The sequence below is a fragment of the Bactrocera oleae genome, chromosome 2, assembly GCF_042242935.1.
Source record: "Bactrocera oleae isolate idBacOlea1 chromosome 2, idBacOlea1, whole genome shotgun sequence".
Lineage (NCBI taxonomy): Eukaryota > Metazoa > Arthropoda > Insecta > Diptera > Tephritidae > Bactrocera > Bactrocera oleae.
Genome location: NC_091536.1, coordinates 50,080,427 through 50,101,566, shown reverse-complemented (window position 1 = coordinate 50,101,566; position 21,140 = coordinate 50,080,427). Strand labels below are relative to the sequence as shown.

Genomic DNA, 21,140 nt, shown 5'->3' with positions numbered 1-21,140 from the left:
CCTCGCATTTGTAATTGTAATACCGCATTTGACCGCCCATGCATTAAAATCGCCAGCTACCACTAAAAATACTTTTCCCCTTGCGCGAGTTATATACAATTGAATCAAGTTATTTTCACTTTTGCACCGTCAGGGTAAGTTCTTTTATTAATACAAAAACTAAGACTGCCTACATTTTGATCATTAAGTGCTATTTATACTACTTTATGGTACTAGTTTCTATTTGCTGTCTGCTATGCTATTTTAAGATAGACACACTATCTACGGTCGATTGTTTGTCGTTACAAACGGTCCCGAGAGGATAGCGTGTAGGAGATAACACTAGTTATGTGTGATACCATTTCTGTTTCACATAATGTGTGCAGCAGATATTGGAATTGCTTATCACTATTTGTTTATGCGTGGTTCAGCATAAACAAGAGATGCTTGGTTATTTCTGTTTAATGAAACGTTCCTTAACTCTCCCCTGTGTTAAGATGAAATGTCCTCATTTCAAGTTATATAGGCTTGGAGTCGATGAAGTTCGATTTCGTATGTTTGGCGGAATAATCGTTCTTTTTTTATCTTCTAGATGTGCTCGATAGCATTCACATAATTTTACAGCAGCATAGATTAAGAAAGCTAAAGGTATTACATTAAGTATTAGGTACAATATTAACTTTTATGGTTGTTCTTCAATAGGAATCATGTATATATAAATTTTTTGAATATTTGAAAATGCATAATCTGAATTGGAGGTTAATATTTTCAGAACTTTAATTTCCTGATCGTGATTGAAATATACTTAATTATCTAAATTAGTACTGTGATTAAATTGTAACAGGTTTGGGCCGTTAACACGTTGTCCGTACCACAAATGTTCGCCATCAATAATTATATTTCCGTGATCTAATTCAATAAGTGGTCCATTATTTTCTTGAATAACATTACATTTTGCCTTATTATTTTCAAGTAATGGGATGGTACAGTTATCATGAGACTCCTGTTTACAAATATTTAATCCCAGATAATTTTTACATTTGGAAGTTCTTTTGAAATTCGATTCACATTTTGCAACTTGAGAATCCAATCGGACTTTGCCGTGTTTGTATGCTGAAGGTATTAAGTTATATAATTTACAGCGGTTATTTAGACAATTTCTTGAATGTATTTAAGGTTTAGAGTACCAGAATAGAAGTTTTCTGTTTTAGCAAAATTAATGGTATTCATGATTGTTTCTAATTCCTTGTAAACTTCGGTAATAATTAATTCTTCAGTAATTGACTTTGGGTCTAGTGTTTCTAGTATTTTTTTCAAATTGTTGATCTTCCGTTGTTGATTATTGTTTTCTATCAGCTGAGAGAGTCCTGTCTTGATCTCTATAAGGTCATCATGGTCAGGAGTACCGGTGGCAAACTTGAGAATATAACCTAAAAAGTTTAATGAGCATTGGATTCTACGATTAGAAGGTGTCTTAAGTGCCTCTCTTTTATTAATAAGAATTACTTATTCTTTGTTTTCTTTTGCAACGTATTTGGATTTCATGATATTCTTGAATGGACGTATGGATAGTTGACAAGTTTGCTACGTGGTACAGATAAGTCGTATTTTCAAATAGGTAGACCGGATCAGTCTCTGTTAAGACATACTTCTTGAATTTAAGATCTGTGATTAGATCGGAATGCGATACAACAAATAATAAAAATAGATTAATTAATACCGTGCCGGATCGCATTGTGTGGCTTGTTTGCGGATGCTATATTTATGAATAGTTTTCCCTCTCGCCGTAAGGCTCGTGTCCCCGCGATCTTCCTTAACTTTGTGCTGATTATATCGTTTAGCAATTTTATGACATCTCCTGGTTTATATATGTGATGTTTCTTCGTCCTTTTTCGTGGTATGGCGGTAGCTTGATTGTTCTGAAGGATTTCTTTAACCTCTGGATACTTTTCGCGATTAAAGAAGACTACTTCAGGTTTGAGTCCTGTGGATGAGTAGATTCCTGTAGACGAGTTGAGTCCTGTAGAATTATACTGTCGGATGGCGTTAAAATGCTCTTCACCTGGCGTCGTATTCACTAGCTAAACTCGTACTGATTTCAATCAACGTACTGTGCAACCCTTCTACTTGAGCGTTAGTTGTCGAGTGATTTACTTGTAATGGTGTGGCAGTATGTTGTATATGCAGGGGAGTATAACCGATCTTTGCCATGTTGCTGTTAAATACATTTTCATTATCAGTCATAAAATGTTTTGCATTTGGGTACAATTGTTTAATACTATTTTCGCACCGACACAAAATTCGTGTTTTCATAGACAAAAGAGGTTTTCACGCGAAAACTTGTGTTTTCATCCATACAAAATCTGTCAAACGAAAACACAGTTTTCGCTGAAAACCCCTTGAAAACTTACATTCCACTCATTATAATCGGTGCCTGCTCTAGTTTAATCGATATTATTAGAAGACATATTTTGCCAGCCCTAAATGTCAGTTGACAATTTACTTACATTCCATAATTGGCCTAAACGTACCCTACAAGAAACTGCTGATGGGTTCACCAATACACTCACATTTGATATGTATGATATTTACATTTGCATTTTTAAATTCAGAACTATCCATTGATTGGAGAAAGACGTACGCAGAGCTATTGAGAGGAGGAGATGGCACCAAGTGAAAATTTATTTTTATATTTTCATATCTTGTTGCATTCCTTTTTATATTTAAGTATATTATTATAACTAATTTTGATTAAAATTTTGAAATTTATTAAAGGAATAAAAATTATACTGTCTACTGCGCAAAAGAATTTTTCACTTCTGATAGCGTTTCAGTCATAACTGACAATTTTCAGCTGTGACGAATATATGGTCAGCAATGACTCAGAAAGAACAAAACAATCAAAAAAATGAAAACAAGGATCTTAAGAATATGATAGAAACTTTGTTCTGCGCGCTGACAAAATGTTTTCAGCTATGACTGTCATATTACCCATCAGATTACTGTTCTTGTAGGGTACATAACAAATGCAAACAAATAGATGTGTGAACTGTCAATGAAAACTCATCGAAAACACACAATGTCGGTCAGAACGACTTTGGTTCCACAATCCACAAATTGTGTTTTCAAGAGGATTTCAATTCGGTGCGAACATAGTATTAGTATTTCTTCCATATTGTGGAAAGACGAATCCCAGAACAAATAAAAATCGACGATAAACTGCCAGAAGCAACTAGACAGCGAATTCGTAGTTGCCAGAATGTTCTAGTAGCGAACTTTTGTTAAAAATTTACTGTGTAAGGGCTGCCGGATTGTGCAGAAGGAACTGTTCTAATTAGAGTGTTGCCGTGTAAAGAGCAATTAAGCTATAAGAAATAAGTTGTGAACTCGAATATGAATTTTATTCAACAATCCAGTGATCGAACTCAAGAGTGAGTTATAGTTAGACTATTAATCGAGAAATCCGTTACAATTGGTGTCAGAAGTGGGATTGTCAAATAAATTCCCAAAGAGATAATTATTTGAAAATGGCCAAGTTTAACGATCTGAAGATTCCACAACTGAATAGGAGCTGCAGCAACGTGGTTTGACGACAAATGGATTAAAAACTGAATTACAATCACGGTTGAGAGAGGCCATGGAGGCGGAAAACATTAATGTTGAGGAATATTTCTTTCACATGGAATTAGAGGTAGAGACAACAAAGATAGAAGAAAAGGAGAGGCTCAATGCTTGTCAAATATGGTTGACATAATCATGATTTTTGCTGCAATATCGCACATGGGGAAAAAGCAGCATGCACGTATGTCTCAGATGTCAACGCAAATATCGACACAAATGTCGCAGTTAGAATCGCGGTTGTCAACGCATTTGGAAAAGCAGTTCGCAGCGCAAGATGCACGAATATCAGCACAGGTGTCCTCACAGTTGAAAGAGCAGGATACACGGATATCGCAGGTGACCTCCCAAATAGCAGAAGTGTTCTCACTGATTTCGGAAGAGCGGGATGAAATTAAAACTGAAGTGGATGAATTGAGAGATCGTCTCCGTGAGCTAAAATTAAATCGGCCAATTATGTCGTCGGCTTCTGCCAAGGTAAAACCTCCATCCTTTGATGGCACTGTTCCATTCCACGTTTTTAAGCTTCAATTCGAAAAGACGGCATCTTCAAATAATTGGAACGCTGAAGATAAATTAGCTGCATTGTTCGTTGCCTTAAAAGGATCTGCAGCAGAGATATTACAGACCATTCCAAACTGCGAGGCGAGTAGTTATGAAACGTTGATGGGTGCATTAGAAAGACGGTATGGTAGTGAGCACAGGAAGCAGATCTTTCAAATCAAGTTGCGAAATCGCCACCAGAAAGCCAATAAGTCTCTGCAGGAGTTTTCTACAGAGATTGAGAGCTTAACTCACTAGCTTATGCAAAAATTAACGTTTGCAGAAACCGTTTCGTATGCTCTGACACAGGAAACTGCATCTCTGCTTTGCAATCAAATATTTAAAGCTCACAAAGTAGAAATAGAGGAACACACTTGGGTGAACCAATTACTGGAAAAAATTGACAACATACAGAAAGCACTGGAAAAATCTACGGAAGCGCATAAGAAAAATGATGGTGTGCTTAAATGCTTCAACTGCGGAAAAAGTGGACATATTGCACGCAACTGTAACCAGCCCAATAATCCAGTTGGACGTGAACGCAAAGCTGAGGAAGATCAAGCAAATGTCAAATCAAACCAATCGTTAAACTAAAGCGAGCCAGTCGAAAAAGGCACGGGCTGGCTCCCGCAAGCAAATGCCCTGTAATCTCCATTTCACAAATAAGCAGGAATACGAGTAACGTTACCGTTAGTGGATGCGTAGAATGTAAAAAGCGCATACTGACTGTGGATACGGGCGCATCACATTCCATAATTCGATCTGATCTGGTTGAGAAAGAAGTGAGACCGTTAGCTGGGGCAAAATTGCGTACTGCAACTGGAGAAGATACCCTAGTTCTCGGAAAGGTAACGTGCGAGATCGTAATTGGAAAGGCAGCCGTGTTACACAATTTTATAGTGGCAGATATCGTTGACGAAGTCATAATTGGAGTAGACTTTCTAGCGAATCAAGGAATCAAAATTGACATGAAAAACAGGATTATGTCCTATAGAAATATGGAAGTGCTACTTATGTTCGGTTACGATAATAAGTACAACGTTAGACGAGTGATAACAACGGAGTGCCAGCAGATTCCACCAACATCAGAAGCAGTTATTTGGGCAGAAATAGATGGAGACTATGGGCCAAACAAGTGGTGGATTGTTGAGGCCACAAAAGAATCTACACCAAACTTTCTTATAGGAAAAACCCTGGCTATAACAAGACAAGATAAAAGTGTTCCAGTAAGAGTATTTAATGAGTGCAAGTTACCAATCAAACTCTCCAAAGGAGCTATATTAGGACAGTGTCAAGAGATTGAGGCCGTTAAAAATTGCGAAATACGTCTTGAGGAAGATTCCATGGACGAAAACGATATATCTATGGAAATTAACGAATGGACTGAGGAACTAGAGGCAAACTATCAAACTATGGCTAAAACAACTTCTTCTCAGATACTGATCCGTATTTGATAAAGACGATGCCAAACCAGGAAGAACCAAAGTTGTGAAACATTTTATTAACACTGGTGATGCAAGACCAATCCGCCAGGCTCCTCGAAACATTCCTTTAGCAAAACGTGAAGTTGTAAGCCAGACCATACGTGAAATGAGCGAAAGCGGCGTAATCGAACCATCAGAGTCCGTGGAGCTCACCTGTAGTACTTGTGAAGAAGAAAGATGGCAACATGAGATTTTGTGTGGACTATAGAAGGTTGAAAGTTGTAACGTAGAAAGACAGTTATCCACTATCTAGAATCGATGATACCTGGACTCGTTAACGGGCACAAAATAGTAAACGAAGAAGACAAAGAAAAGACGGATTTCAGCGCTGGAGATGGTCTATGGCAATTTACCTTAATGCCCTTTGGATTATGTAACGCTTCTGCTCCCTTGATAGACTTATGAACCAGGTACTAAAAGGATTACACTGGAAGACCTGTTTGGTATACCTCGACGATATCATCATGCTCGGTAAAAGCTTCGATGAACACCTTAAGAACTTGGAAGAGGTTTTCCAACGGATAGCTAGCGCTGGTCTGAAGCTGAGTCCAAAGAAGTGCTCCCTTTTCAAAAAGGAAGTAAGCTACTTAGGACACAAAGTGACAACGGAGGGCATTTGCACAGCTAATGAAAAGATCGAGGCAGTAAGAGATTGGCCCGCTCCTAAAAACTTTCATGAATTGCGGAGTTTCCTTGGACTGTGTACTTATTATAGACGATTCGTTTCAAATTTGCCAGCGTAGCTAGTAGCCTCCATGAACTCACGAAAAAGAAATGAGTTTTTCAATGGAATAAAGAACAGGAAGTGGCTTTCCAAACTCTGAAGAAACGGTTAAGTACTGCGCCAATGTTAGCATACCCGGTCCAAGGATCAACGTTTATTTTGGATACGGATGCTAGTGGATTTGCAGTAGGAGGCGTTCTATCACAAGTGATTAATGGGCATGAGAAAGTGGGTGCGTATTACAGCCAGACCATAAGCAAGCCAGAGAGAAATTATTGTGTTACTCGGAGGGAATTACTGGCGTTAATGAAGTGCATCAAACATTTTCATAAGTACCTTTATGGCCAGCGATTAGCGATGCAGCATTAAAATGGCTTCTACAATTCAGGAACCCAGAAGGACAGTTGGCACAGTGGATTGAGAGACTCCAAAGTTACGACTTCTCTATAGTACATCGCAAAGGTAGTAGTCATGGAAATGCTGATGCCATGTCCCGCCGTCCCTGTAATCTGGAATGCAGACATTGCTCAAAAGCTGAGGCCAAAGAAGACATTATAGATGTCCGATTAATGACTATAACATCAGACTGGGATCCGGAGAAGCTACGGAAATGTCAGCAAGAGGATCCAGATTTGAAAAATGTAATATACGGATTGAAGAAGAATAAACGTCCAACGAGAGAAGAAATTGCTGCAGAAAGCCCAGTCGCAAAGGCTTATTGGGCACAATGGAATAGTTTGAAGTTAGTGTCTGGCTGCTTGCATCGCTTATGGGAAAGCGAAGATGGGAAAAGTTCACGAGCTCTGATGATTGTTCAAAAAGTAAGAATTCCTGAAGTTCTCAACGTGCTGCACAACGGTCCAAGTGGAGGACACATGGGTATCAATAAAACCTTGGAGAAATTAAAGCAAAGATTTTATTGGGTTGGTTGTCGTCAATCAGTTACGGAGTGTATCTCCAATTGTGTCGAGTGCATTGCTGCTAAAGGGCCGCGGTCCAGGAGTCATGGTCAATTGGGTATCGAGATATGGTGTTCCAATAGAATTACATTCCGACCAAGGGAGAAATTTTGAATCAGCTCTAATACAGGAGATATGCCAGAAGCTGGGTTTCCGGAAAACCTGTACAACTGCACTACATCCGCAGTCCGATAGCATGGGAGAACGATTCAATCGAACTTTGGAAGAACATTTGAGGAAAGTTTTGGACAAGTATCAAAAAGATTGGGATACCCATATATCCTTGTTAATGATGGCTTATCGGTCTGCTGTATATGAAACAACGGGGCAGACTCCAGCAAGGGTAATTTTTGGTAATAAGCTTCGACTACCGATTGATTTCAAATTTGGAATTAACGCCAACGGAGGAAGGAATACTAAGGAATTCAATAGCATCAGAGAAGACGAGATGAGGGATATACATGCTATGGTGAGACAGCGCACCAAAATTATGAGCGATAAGATGAAAGCAAAATACGACAAGGCAATAAACTCTGAGGGTTTTATTGAAGGTGATTAAGTATTGCTATATAACCCACAATGAAAGAAAGGGTTATCTCCCAAATTACAGTGTAATTGGGAAGGACCATACCAATGATGTAGTGTATCGCATACAGACCATTGGAAGACCAAGGAATAAAATGAAGGTGGTTCATCTGGAACCGCTTGCAGCGTTTGGTACCGCAAATATGTCTAATCGGGCCGATCAGATTTAGGTAGAGGGAAGTGTGGGGAACACGAATACCAGCACAAATCAAAATCGACGATAAACTGCCAGAAGAAACTAGACAGCGAATTCGTAGTTGCCAAAATGTTCTAGTAGCAAACTTGTGTTAAAAATTTACTATACCTATAAGGGCTGCCGGATTGTGCAGCAGGGACTGTTTTAATTAGAGTGTTGCCGTGTAAAGAGCAATTAAGCTATAAGCAATAAGTTGTGAACTCGAATATCGAGCAATAAGTGTTAAGTTGTTGGAATTAGAAATAGAGATAGGTTTATAGCCATTAAATTGGGACTTTTATTCAACAATCCAGTGATCGAACTCAAGAGTGAGTTATAGGTAGACGATTTATCGAGAAATATGTTACAATATGTTCATGACAGTTTTCTTTGCTATGCATTTTTCGGAGATAGCAATACTTTGAATATATGTCGGTAGTGCTTATATACATACAATTATTCATGTAAAATATGTCCATCTGTATATATTCTCCAGTTTTTGTTGGTTTGGTGTTTTTCCAATAGGTTGTCGTTCGTATTTGTTTGTCAAACATCAACAGTCTATCGCTTTTTTTTCTGATGTTAGGCAAAAAGTAGTTAAGCCAGAGAACTTAAAACAACGAGAAGGTGCAGGTTCGACAGCGAACAATTTGTAGGAATTTATCAAGGAGCTCACCACACATGCACGAGAAACAAATAACATTTATCGCTTTTATAACAGCGGTGAATCTGTAAACATACGCTCTCTTAACATAACCAACCGACGAAAATTGAAGAGAATATAATATGTAAGCAAAACTGGGAATATTGATATGCCATTTGAAATATATTCCCTTTTATTGAACTATTATTTATTATTATTTTTAAATTATTTTATGTTTATTAATTTTTACTTTATTGTGAGTTATTAATAATAATTTCAAAATATTTTGATATATTTCTTAAAATCATTTATTTACTTGACACCATTATGGAGTCACAAAAGTACAGAATTGTGTTTTGCCGTCGGCATTTCACATTCATGCTTCAATTTTTCTTTTCAAATGCATGTGTAAAAGTAATTATGTACGTAAATATGTACTTACATATATTATGTCGTTTGCACATTTGTATGTATATATGTACACTCAATTCTTCATGTGAAATCTCCGTTGAGACGTCTTTTGCTTTTATGTCAAAGAGTCACTCTGTCGAAGGACTGACGCTACGACAAAGAGACACAACATTGTGTTGTTGGTAGAAAATCCGAGATGTGCCGAAAAATAAACGAATGCTCGCCGATTGTCATCGCTTCCCTTGCCGCTCTAACAGCTTTGCCAACAAATCATTGTAGGTATATATGTTTTTATATGAACATGCATACATATTGACGAAGATTTTTGCCAGCCACGGAAAAATATTTTAGAATTTTGAAATATTTTAAATCGACAAAAGCTTTGTTGCCACTTTTGTCATTGTTTCTGTGTTGCAGGGTTGTCACTTTTCCCTTCTATAAGGAACATCAGAAAGATGTTACATTTATGATTTCTAGCTTTTGCCATCGTCGCAAAAAGACGCTTATTGGCAAACGCCTGCTCGGGAAGATGTGTAAGGCGTTTGCTTTTATGAATGAAACGACTTAGCTTATTGCTTGGGCGCCAGCGTTCATGAATGAAAATGTTGTTGGTGTGTGATTTACTACAAATTTAGGATTTGTAAATTTGGCTGCCATATTGATTTCTGGTGCTGATGCTATTTGAGACAATTGTTGTTTTTGTACTTTACTTATTTTGCGCGGTCATACGCATATTTGTACATACATACTTACATATAGAGCAGTGGGCTCACATGTATTTATTGATAATTGATAATATATTATTATATTATATAATATAACATATTGATGTACATATGTACATATATAAATTATTAATTCTGTAACAATTGAAATTAGAAAATTATGAAAATAGTAAAATATAATTTTTTGCATAATCTTTCACATTTTATCAATGTAGCATTTGTGCAAATAAATCATATTTTATCAATTTTTCATCATAAAAATCGTTTATATGGCAAAAAATAATCATGCATATGTGAAGTGGCATTTGTATTTTTTGTTTGAGGTATTTAATTTTTCTCTTTACGTTGGGAGGTACGTATTTTGTCAGAGAACGTTGTTATAAATTCTCATTTCTGTTAAATAACAGCAAATATTACAGAAAATGGTGAACTCCTTGATCTCAATTTTTCAGCCAACCAATCGAGCATCATACAAAATTCAATTTGCACCTTCTCGTTGTTCTCTGGTTAAGCAATATTTCTTGCACATTGTTTTTATAATTTCGGTATAAGTTTAAGTTTAAGTTTTTCCTGCTAATTCTAATTGTTCGTTTTGGTTGGTAATGTCAGTTAGCAAGTTTGGTACTATCACAAAGGCATTGTATAAATAAAAATAAATATACAAGTAATCAATCCTAATATTTTCATTCAAATACACACGCAAAAATTGCCCACTTGGTGTGGGTTGCCTATTTTGTTTTAAAATGTATAAATTTAAAAATGTTTTTATTACATATTCCAATAGTTTTCAATTATTAGGATTCTTAAAGATTAAATTTAAATTTAATATGTATATCGCTGTAGGTGATTTAGAATATTTTGTAAATATTATTTATTAATTGGTACAATCCTTTGCTTATTATTATTGTTGTTCCTAAATTGTACCTCATTTATTATTCTATTATTATTGTTTCTGTTAAAATTGATACAAGTAGATTGGTTGCACTTATATTTGTCTTGAATACAATTGAATTCTACCTGATTTTTATATAATTATTTTCGTTTTTGATTAAATCAAGTTGAAAATTTCATTTTATATTGTTAATGTAATTAATATTCCTGAGCCTGATTCATTTACCTGATTTTATGTATACATCTTTTCGAGTTATACATGTTACGAAAAGTAGATTGTTTTAGAACTGTATATATGAGATGGACGAATATAGGCCTCCTGGGGAACCGAACACCCAAAAAAGATCGGTAACGTGCCTATATTACAACCTCAGAGGTGGTGAGGAGAAGCAATAAATATATATTAACCTTTTTTTCAAATATATTCTTGAAAATTTTCATTAATCTTCTCAATTACAAATACATGAACACAAACAAGTTGTTAAACTATATTCATTTTATTTACATCTCTGTGGCCGATTCGATCAGGTGTAGATTTATACAATGGCACAAAGGTACAATTGGAAAAGTGAGAAAGAATGTCATCCTTAAAGTGGAATTTTAACTCTTCATCTATTTTTAGCGCGTTAGATACATTGGGTTTAGCTACTTGTTGTAGCTTTGTTAAAAAATCTTACTTATTTTTGTAATAAAATGTGTGACGCGTCCTACCTGGAAATGTGTTTTTTTTTGGCTCTTTTGTGGGGTCTAGAATAGGTATTATTTGACTTTTGAATGATTTCAAAGGTTGTTTCACCATTTTTTTGGGGTATTTCAGTTGGAGAGCTCTGTGCTGAATGTTGAGAACAATCTGTTGTATTCTTTATTCTTGACGGGAGATTGCGTCAGCTACTACATTTTGGTGACCAGGTTTGTAGACAAGTTTGGGACTAAATTCCTCAATAAAGTTCTTCCACCTTTTTAGTTTAGTAGTCGGTTTTTTTTCGAAATAGAATGAATGAGTGATTGGTGGGCAGTATAAATGGTTACGGTCAGCGACGCCGTATAAAAAATTGTGAGGCTTCTGTAGCGCCCACACGATTGCAAGTTCTTTTTCGTTTGTGCTGTAATTTTTTTTAAATTCGGTTAACGTTTAAGAAATAAAAGCAATAATTTAACTGCTGAAATTGCTTGGTACTGGCATCGGTAGTTAGTTCAAATGGTTTGGTAAAGTCAGGCTGATAAAGTTCTACCTGTTCCTGCAGAGCATCTTTAATTTTTTTTTATGGTAGTTATTACCGCTTGATCGAGCTTTACTTCTACTCGCGCACTTTGATTTTTTGAAATCATTCCTGAGTCACCTCTTAGGTGTATACTTGTTGTTAGTGGTTTAGTAATTTCTGCGAATCTTTCTTGGATCAACCGTTACACGGTTAAGTTTAATTATGTGGCTAAAGTACTCAACAGAGTCCTGGAAGAAATGCAACTTTTCGTCCGAAATTTTTTTATTAGCTTCATGTAGTGCATTGACTATAGTTCGAATATGTTTATGTCTTCTTCAGGCGTACCGATATAATGTCGCAAAATGTCGTATACGCATCGTTGAAAGATTGAGGGTGCGTTCTTAAGTCCAAACGGCATCCTAACAAACTCATACTTTGCGCCATTCACTGCAAATGCGGTTTTTTCGCGATCGGATTCCTTTATTAAAATTTGATGGAATCCTGATTCTAAATCAATGGTCGAAAAAACTTTAGCTTTACCTAAATATTGAACTGTCATATTAATATCAGGTATAGGGTAGCGGTCTTTTGTAGTATGTGCGTTAATATTTTGTAGTCGACCACCATTCTCCGTTTAGGCCTACCATTTTCGTCTAATCCTCTCTTTGGAATTTCCTCTTCATACTTGGCATTATCTACAGTATAATTAATGAAAGGTTCCTTTTTTTCTGATACTTCCATCTAGTACTTTAAACTATAATCAAAACGGGTAATCTCTCCCTTAATTAATCTGAGACCACGTTCACCTAAGATCATGTCGAATTAATTTAATTCGCCTATTTCAAAGAATACTAAGTGATGCCCGTAGATTGTGAACTCTTTTTTTGAATGTATAACCGAATAGCCATGTAGAATTTTTGTTCTAAATGGTTTTATTGATACTGACTTACCTATGTTTCAGTTCTTACTAATGTGGTTATTTGTGGATCCAGTGTCCACTAGTAAAGTCACGGGTGTGCCTGTTAGTCCGCATTTCGTCTAGATGCATGCCAACCCGTTTATCCGCCTAGAAAAGTATTGCCAGATTCAAAATTTTCCTCGTAGTTTGAGATGTTCACAGATTCTATGTCAGCTTGTTCGGTTTGGTTGATACGCTGCACTTTATTGCGGTTAAAGTTTTGGGTTGATACGTTTCTCTTCGTTTTTAATGGATTTTGTTGGTGAGATGGATTTCTTGGTGAGTTTTGATTCGTTTGCTTCACGTATTGGTGTGAAAAGTCCACTTTCATAGGTATAGGTTTTGGTTGCTGTTGGCCATTTCGCTGGATGTAGCTACCAGAATGCCTTCTCTCTTCATATTTTGGTTGCCGTTGAGGATTAACGCAATACGCTGGTCTCATTTGACGATCATTCCTTTGGTGATGAAAGGTGGTCTGACCTTCATATCTCGAATCATGTCGACGGGGAACAGTGCTCTCGAAGTGTAGATCCTGATTTTCATTTTAGATGGTGCAAGCAATCACATATGCTTCACCTTTCTTTCAGGACATGTAGTGGTCGTTTATCCGAATAGGTATAATCCAAGCGGTTGATTATAGCATAGAAATCAGGTTGAGTTCCGTTAACTCATAGAACTTTAAAAGCGGCTCCTGTTATTTTTGCTCTGATTATGCATACACAATTGTAATACTCAGGGCTGTATATAAATTATTTTATGTTCTCCATCTGTGTCAACACCTGGGTGCGACAAGGGTTATATTCGCTCTCTGCTCCGTCAAATGTTGGTAGGCATTTAAAAATTTCTGTATTTATTTGGCTTGCCTGTGTGATTTGTGGTTCTAGAGCAGGCGTGGTTGGTACTGTGGTCATCGAAAACTGTGATTGCGTCCTTAATGCATCGAAGTCGGTTTTTAACGAATTGAGTTGAGCCGTTAGGGCATCAATGTGTGCTTTGAGTGTTGCTGCTTCAGTCATCTTAATAGCTTTTGCTTCCAATCGGAATATATTTAATTTTTTTTTGTTGTCGTCAAAGGCTGCTTTCTTGCTGTTTGGTCGAGGTGTAAATCTTCTTTCTTAGATTACTGTTGTTTCGTTGTGGTTGGATTCGGCGCTGTTCGCTTTTTCGGGATCTACTTTGAATCGTATGCTACTTTTTCAAGTAATTTGTATTGGAAGTTCTACTTCCCGTAGAACTTTAATTTTATCCCTCTTTAGGATCGCGGAGTTCCTGTCTTTTCAAGGATGTCTCCTGGCCTTTTTTGATAGCTAGTAAAAATTTGCTATCCCGGTTGAGCCCCCAGTTAATTACAATTGAATCAAGTTATTGTCGCTTTTGCACCGTCAGGGCAAGTTCTTTTATTAATACAAAAACTAAGACTGCCTACATTTTGATAATTTAGTGCTATTTATACTACTTTATGGTACTAGTTTCTATTTGCTGTCTGCTTTGTTATTTTAAGATAGACACACTATCTAACACTCGTTATGTGTGATACCATTTCTATTTCACACCATGTGTGTAGCAGATCTTTGAATTGCTTATCACTATTTGTTTATGCGTACATAAACAAGAGAGGTTTTGGTTATTTCTGTTTAATGAAACGTTCCTTAACTCGCGCGTTGTAGGCATGAGGAACTTGTCCTGAAATTGTGTAAGAGATAGACGGGGGGCAGCGTAGAAACTAAGGAAATATATGCCTTTCATCTTTGCATATAGAAAGCCATTATCTTGACTTTTGGGAGCTTCTACAAGTGGTTGATTGCTAAAAGTTCATATGGCGGATTACAAAAAGAATGAATTGAATAAATTGTGTTGTCCTCTCATCTCTTATATATCGCGATTTTCTGTGAATTATCATTTGGAAAATATCGATGACTAATGTAATTTTGTTAATATTGTGACGAACATAGATGATAGAACAAAATGGAATCAACGATAAACTGCCAGAAGCAACTAGTTAGCGAATTCGTAGTTGCCAGAATGTTCTAGAAGCAATGTTTTGTTACAGATTTACTATATAAGGGCTGCCGGATCGTGCAGCACACACAGTTCTAGTTAGAATGTTGTCGTGATAAGAACAATTGAGACATAAGCAATAAGTTGTAAGCCAAATAACGAGCAATAAGTGTTAAGTTGTTGGAATAAGAAATAAAGATAAGTGTGTAGCCATTAAATTGGGACTTTTATTTATCTATCCAGTGATCGAACTCAAGAGTGAGTTACAGGTAGACGTTTTATCGAGAAATCCGTTACAATTGGTGTCAGAAGTGGGATTGTCAAATAAATTCCCAAGGAGATAATTATTTGAAAATGGCCAAGTTTAACGATCTGAAGACTCCACAACTGAATAGGAGCTGCAGCAACGTGGTTTGACGACAAATGGATTAAAAACTGAATTACAATCACGGTTGAGAGAGGCCATGGAGGCGGAAAACATTAATGTTGAGGAATATGTCTTTCACATGGAATTAGAAGAAGAGACAACAAAGATAGAAGAAAGAGGCTCAATGCTCGTCAAAGATTGTGGACATAAACATGGTTTTTGCCGCAATATCGCAAATGTCAACGCAAATGTCGACACAATTTAAAGAGCAAGAAACGCGATTGTCAACGCATTTGGAAGAGCTGTTCGCAGCGCAACATGCACGTTTTTCAGCACAGTTGTCAGCACCGAAAGAGCTCGACGTACATATGTCAGCGCAGGTATCCTCACAGTTGGAAGAGGAGGAAGCATGTGAACCAGGATCTTCACAGTATGAAGAGCAAAAAGCTTGTATACAAGCAAAAGTGTCTTCGCAGTCGGAAGAACTGAACGGGCGTATGCCAGCGCAGGTGTCCTCACAGTCGGAAGAGGAGGAAGCGTGTGTACCAGTACAAGGGTCCTCACAGCGAAAGAGCTGGAACTGCGTATGTCAGGGCAGGTGTTCCCACAGTTGGAAGAGGAGGAAGCGTGTGAACCAATAAAAGGTTCCTCACAGTTAGAAGAGCAAAAAGCTTGGATACCAGCAGAAGTGTCCTTACAGTTGGAAGAGCAAGAAGCGCGTATACCATCACAGGTGGAAGATCAGCATAAAGTTGAACCTGAAACGGATGACTCTGTGCAAGAAGATCCAGAATTGGAAGGTGCATTACATAAGGTGGAGTTGAACCAATGTACAACGATTGGAGAAATAACTACAGGAAGGCCAGTCACAAAATCATATTGGGCAGAACGGAGCAGTTTAAAGTTAGTGTATGGCTGCTTGCATCGAGTATGGAAAAGCGAAAATGGGCAAACCTTCCGAGTACTTATGGTTGTTCCAAGGGTTGGAATTCCTGATGTTCCTAACGTGCAGTACAAATGTCCAAGAGGAGGGCACTTGAGAGACATGAAATGCTTGGAGCATTTGAAGCAAAGATTTTATTGGACTGGTTGTCAATCAGCTATAGAAAGGATTGCGAAATATGCTGGGAACATTGTAGCTAAAGGATCAAGGTCCAGGTGTCATGGGCAGATGAAACAGCACAATTCGCGTGCGCCAGTTGAGAAAATAGGCGTGTATGAAGATGGTCCATTCCCCACCAATAAATTAGGAAATAGTCATGTTTTGGTAGTCAAGGACCATTTCAATGAATGGCCACAAGTATACACAATTCCTAACCAAGAGACTGAACCAGTGGCGGAGGCATTCATCAACAAGTGGGTAACGAGATTCGGTGTTCCAATGGAGTTACGTTCTGATCAAGAATGGAATTTCGAGTCAGCTTTAAGTCAAGGGATGTACCAGAAACTGAGTATCCGGAAAACGGATGGAATGAACTCCAAGAAGAGAAGGACGGCTAACGATGTCGGCACCAGCCTAGAAGACGAGATGGGGGACATAAAAGCTTTGTGTTTGCTATCGCAAATATGTCTAATCGGGACGATCAGACTTAGGTGGAGGGCAGTGTGACGAACATAGATGATAGAACAATATCGAATCAACGATAAACTGCCAGAAGCAACTAGTTAGCGAATTCGTAGTTGCCAGAATGTTCTAGAAGCAATGTTTTGTTACAGATTTACTATATAAGGGCTGCCGGATCGTGCAGCACACACAGTTCTAGTTAGAATGTTGTCGTGATAAGAACAATTGAGACATAAGCAAGAAGTTGTAAGCTCAAATAACGAGCAAAAAGTGTTAAGTTGTTGGAATAAGAAATAAAGATAAGTGTGTAGCCACTAAATTGGGACTTTTATTTATCAATCCAGTGATCGAACTCAAGAGTGAGTTACAGGTAGACGATTTATCGAGAAATCCGTTACAATATTGTTGCCGTGTGGTTCCGGAGTAAAATATTTTGGATATAGAGATATGATAGGAATCCGTGCAGGTTATAACTTGAGTTAAAATTGAGATACGCAGATGAACACGTGTTTATCGGCACTCTTGGGAGATTGGCACTAAATAAAGGCGACAGCATTCAATTCAACAATTAAGATGGTGTTAGGGTATTAACAGGAATAGATGAAAACCTTTATCTCAGGAGCTACTTGACTTATCTAATGTTACGTTGTGGAAATGGGCGCAATAGGACTAAAACCACACAATTTTAATTTTCGTATGATTTTTGCACTTTACAGCATATACAATATAAATCAAGTACCAATGAAGACATTGAAATGAAACCTGTCAGAAGAAGTGTGTTAGGATATGTCATTTTAGATCGAGAAATTGTCAAAATCGTACGCTAACTTTTCAAGCCTCAGATACCTAAGATATGGACCTTTGTGCATAGGGTTGACTTTGGCCAAAAATCGTGATCAATCTGTGAGATATATTAATTAAGGAAGCAGAAAGCGTTTTTTCTCATTACAGTGTCTTCTTGTGTTAAAAATAGGTGAAACCTGGTCAATACTTACGATAGCTCCTTATATATATATATAAATATTCTCAATACCTAGGGGTAGAGATTGATACCAAACTGAGCAGGAAAATTAATATAAAGGAAAATATATTATATATATATATGCATGTATATACATATACACCTATTTACACATATATAAAAATTACACGTTACGTTTTTCTGTATTATCTAAAATACTGATCGAATTATAGTAAAATTTAGCAGACTGTGTCGAGTTCCAACTTAAAAGATAGGAAAGTTATTATCTCCATTATTTTAGAAGTCAAAACAATTCATAAGTTATATTAAAAATAAAATAAAAATTTTATTATATTATGTTGATTATAATAATAAAAATAAAAAAATGTTTATTATAAAAAATGTTTGTTTTTAATTCCAAATATATAATTAAGAATTAAAAAAAGAAATTGTTTTAGATTTAGTATATTTTCGCGCTTGCGTACTTCGTGTTCTGTTAGCAATATTGTGTCATCGCTTCCTCGGACTTTTGATCAAGCCCATATGATAAAAATTCATTTGAGAAGGCTTATGGAGTATATTGATGAAAACTGAGTTTCAGGATTTAATGACCTAGAAAGTGTTTCTTTTCTTGCATTTGCTAGATGGTTTAATCGTTCGTGGACCATTCCAAAGTTGTTCTACGATCTTAATAAATTAGAATTGTTGCAAATTAAGAATAGTACATCTAGTTGCATCAAAAGCTTCCAGGTCGCATCTGAATTATGACCCAAAATTTATTAAACGAAAACTTTGTTCAAAACGATTGTTCATTGAGTGGGTTTGAAAGGTATCCCACACCTTTCTGCGTTCTGTGTAAGACTGTTGATTTTAAAAATAAATAGTTCGGAAAATAACCAATATTTCAACATAAGAATATAGATATCGCCTATTTTGATCAGATGAGGGGACTTGTCTTAAACTATTTAAACATAATGACGATTTTTTGATGAGCATTTTTTATAAAAACTTTTCAGAAAAGTAGAATTTCAACAAAAAGGTCCCCCACATATACACGGTGGCTCACGAATCGTGCGACAAAAAGAAACCGTAATAATATTTTTTCTGTGTGAGTAATCGACTTAATTTTTTTTATTTGACAGATTATTATTAAAGTTTTTAAAAAATTATGTTTGGGATACCGAAAGGAGGGTTTGAATATTGCAGCAGTACCATGCTTTGCAGTCCGTCTTTTCCGTCCAAAGGGAATTCAACAGGATTTTGGCGGCACTCCCCTTAGTAGATGGACCATTATGAGGTTGGTAAACATGTTTGCCGAATGTTGAGGAATCGCAAGAAGACCATACCACCGAGATCCGTATGTTCGTGTTCAAGAAACAATCGCGGCTGTTGCATCGTCAATTCGAGCAAATCCAAGAGTTTCGACTCGCAACACGGTCATTACAAAGGATAATTCATGATGGCTTAAACTTGTTTTCGCACAAAGCCGGGTAACTCTCTATATTTGCCTATTCGCCTGGAATTTTGCCACAAAATGATTGAAATGGCCGAAGAAGACAATAACTTAAGGAATTGCCTGTTTATGTGGAAATAAAAATGGAATATGGAAAATTGCCATACAAGGAGTGAATCAAATCCAGAAATAATCCATGAGACAGAACCTCACCCGGAACGAATCACTGTGGGGTGCGCATCCCTTTATAGCGTTTGGTTTCAGCAAGATAAAAGCAAATTAATATCAAAAACTCCACTTTCCGCTGGCTCCCAAGGTCATCTTACTTGACTGCACCAGAATTTTTTTAGGGGTATTGTGAACATTCTTTAGAATATACTGAAATATTCGTAGTTGGTATTTTGAACCGTCAGGTGTAGTGACCCAATCGGATAGAAACTATTTTTGAATCAAGGAAGAGTACAAGACAGAGATCATGAAGAATGTAAGAGGGAATGTGATAACTTATCTGATTGTAGGGTTGCCATTCCCCGTAGAAACGGTAGCGGTTTTGTTGAAAGACGTATCAAACCATGTATAATCAGTATAGAAGGTTAGCTCAGATGTAGCTAGAGTTGAGTATTTCAGCGAAATAGTAACGCTTTACTATTCATGGCGTAACAGCAAGATGTTATTGAAGACGACAAGGAGCGAACTTGCATAACATATAGCAGTCTAATTTATGAAAATCATGAAAAAGATACTTAGAAAGTCTTTGTAATGAAATATACTTAGAAGGTGCACAAAATGAACGATATTGTTGAAAATGAGTTTAAAGTGTGTGTACTTCTAGAAATAAACCCAAATATCTATTTGTAGGGCTTGCAAGGTGCAGATTCAGCATTGACTAATAAATTAAGGGGGGTTAATTACAGTTGAAACATTTTTATCTGTAGTTCAAAATCTGAATATTAGACCAAGTCCTTTGAAAAGTCTTTTTTGCGCACCTGCAGGTTAAGCAGCATTTGTAATAGGTGAACTGACCCTTCAATCATGTTATTAATGACACAGTTAATTCGTTATATTCCAGGCTTGTGTGTGACATTTGTTTATAGTATGTTGGAGATAGGTGGATATTCTTTTTTAATTCGAATGATGCATACAGCATTTTAATTATTTCCCCTTTAGGGAAGTTATTTAAAGACACTATATTCCGTGTAGCTGCATATATACTTAGTTCATTTCGTCAAAAAGCTGCTTCCAAATTGGATTTTTTACGACGTCGTTTTGCTGCAATTTCGCTTAACAACCCTTACACCTATTATCTATCTTTTTTTACTACAATAAGCTAGATTTAATGAATCTCTATTTTTATGCTTATGTAAAAATAGCGTCCATTAATAGGGATGACGTGCTCTTGGCAGCTCGTGGCGGACATGTTTGTTTACGGCTTTGTGTCAAAATTTGTCAGTATGTTCAGTAAGGTTTGCCATTTCATCATGTCACACATTATTTTGGTACAACGATTGTAAATTGTCCAAAAATAAAATTGTCGCTATTGAGGGGATTTAAATTCTCGTGTGGTAACCTAGTTTTTTCCTGGAATTGGATGAAATCAAGACGGTGCGCCGCCTCATATTTTACGTTTAAACATGAACACATGGTGTTTGGCGACTCGTTACTTTCGAAAAATGGCCCAGTGAAATTGCCATCAAATCATGCGATTTAACGCTTTTTCAATATTTTCTCTGGGGTTATGTTAGACTAAAGGTTACGCTAATCAATCCATAACGCTCGTAGACAACATTGGCGAAATTGGCGTAAGCGTAAGCATAACAAAAAAAAAAAAAAATAACAGAACCCATTTTGACCAAATTTGAGAGTTTTATTTTTTTTTATCATTACGTCGTTCTTATTGGTA

At 36.7% G+C, this 21,140-nt stretch overlaps 1 long non-coding RNA gene across 1 annotated transcript; it reads right to left on the bottom strand.

The window, feature by feature from the left end:
- Positions 1-1,264: 1,264 nt before the first annotated feature.
- Positions 1,265-13,282, bottom strand: LOC138859008 (uncharacterized). Its single transcript, XR_011398043.1, has 2 exons — positions 12,890-13,282; positions 1,265-2,194 (listed from the first exon to the last, which is right to left on the bottom strand). It is a non-coding gene; the product is annotated as an uncharacterized lncRNA (long non-coding RNA).
- Positions 13,283-21,140: the final 7,858 nt, after the last annotated feature.